This window comes from Lagenorhynchus albirostris, chromosome X (assembly GCF_949774975.1).
Source record: "Lagenorhynchus albirostris chromosome X, mLagAlb1.1, whole genome shotgun sequence".
NCBI classification, from domain to species: domain Eukaryota; kingdom Metazoa; phylum Chordata; class Mammalia; order Artiodactyla; family Delphinidae; genus Lagenorhynchus; species Lagenorhynchus albirostris.
The window spans coordinates 110,446,509-110,448,242 of record NC_083116.1 but is presented as its reverse complement, the minus strand read 5'-3'; positions in this window follow the sequence as shown (position 1 = coordinate 110,448,242).

Sequence of the window (1,734 nt, the reverse complement as noted above, 5' to 3'; positions counted from 1 at the left end):
TATTTTCTTTAAAATTCTTGAGCATGTTTATAATACCTGGTTTTTTTGTTTGTTTTGTTTTTTACTTAGGTAGATGTTGGTACCATTAATGAGTAGGACAGGCTCCTACTCTTTTTTTTTTATGCTGGGGGTAGGAGTTTATTAATTAATTAATTTATTGTTGCTGTGTTGGGTCTTTGTTGCTGTGAGAGGGCTTCCTCTAGTTGTGGCAAGTGGGGGTCACTCTTCATCACGGTGCGCGGGCCTCTCACTAGCGTGGCCTCTCTTGTTGCGGAGCATAGGCTCGAGATGTGCAGGCTCAGTAGTTGTGGCTCACGGGCCTAGTTGCTCCGTGGCATGTGGGATCCTCCCAGACCAGGGCTCAAACCCGTGTCCCCTGCATTAGCAGGCAGATTCTCAACCACTGGGCCACCAGGGAAGCCCTATAATACCTGTTTTAAAGTCACTGTCTATTAATTGTATCATCTCTGTTATTTCTAGGTCTGCTTATTTTGACTTATTTTTCTCATTGTTATATGTAACATTTTTCTGCTTCTTTATATATGTATTAATTGTTTTCTAAATTCCAGACATTTAAAATTGTATGTTAAGTGTTAGATTTGTTCTGGCAGACAGTTTAGGTATTTGCCTATCAGCTTGAGCCTTTAAAGGCTTGTTTTTAAGCTTTTCTTTGGACAGGTCTTTAAAGTGGCCTCTCTTCTAGAATTTGTTTAGCCCTACTACTAACTCACAATCCTTTGGGATTTATACCAAACACTTTCATGTATTTAACAAGGTCTTTCCTCCTGGCCTGGTGGGTAATTGAACAATTCTCAGCCCCTAGTGTGTCAGCTGCCATAATTGTTCTTTGGTAGCAATTATTCTTTGCCTGACCTCACGGAGTTTTCATGTTGCATGTATTCAGATCGATACTCACGTAAAAAGTCAAGAGGACAAACACAAAGATTTCTGGAGGATGTTATCTGTGTAGCACTTTCTGGTTTGTTGCTTTGTTCCCCAAATTCTAGCTACCTCAGCCTCTCCAAATTTCATTTTTGACTCCTCAGTGAGATTACCAAACATTGTTTGGTTCCCCCTCCCTTTGTCAGTTCAGAAATTTCCTCTGGGCAGAGAGCTGAGTCAGTCATAGAGCTCATCTTATTTATTTCCCTTCTCACACAGATCGCATTCTTGTGCTGTCTGTTGTTTAATATCATAAAGCAGTGATTTCTTATATTTTTTCCCAGTTTTATCATTGTTGATGGTGAGGGAGTAATTGTTTCAGCAGCTATTTCTTTGTAGGCAGAAGCAGAAATCCATGTAGTGAGTTTTTACATGGAATGATCATTGTACACATTGATCCCAGACAACAAAGCCCTATATGATAAGAAATCAGTGTAATTAAATCATAAAAATTGCCTACATTTCTGATTTTTTTGAACCATGGGATAGTAAATTAGACCAACCTGCTAACTGAGGGCAAATAAAAATAATAAAAATAAATGACAAAGAAAACCTCTTAAATACATTGGAGAGCAAACAAGCTAGTGAAGAACCACCAGGCCCAAATGAGTAAAAGTTGAGAACGCAGAAAGTTAAACGTGACCTTCAAATATGCTTTTGCTTTTGAGAACATTGAGACTGTTTGCCCGTCTGGAAGAAACAGCTGTGAAATTGAGAGCAGGTTTGGTGGTCTTGCAGAATGATCAAAATATATGTCAACGGTCAATAGAAAATGAGCAAATACTTAACAGG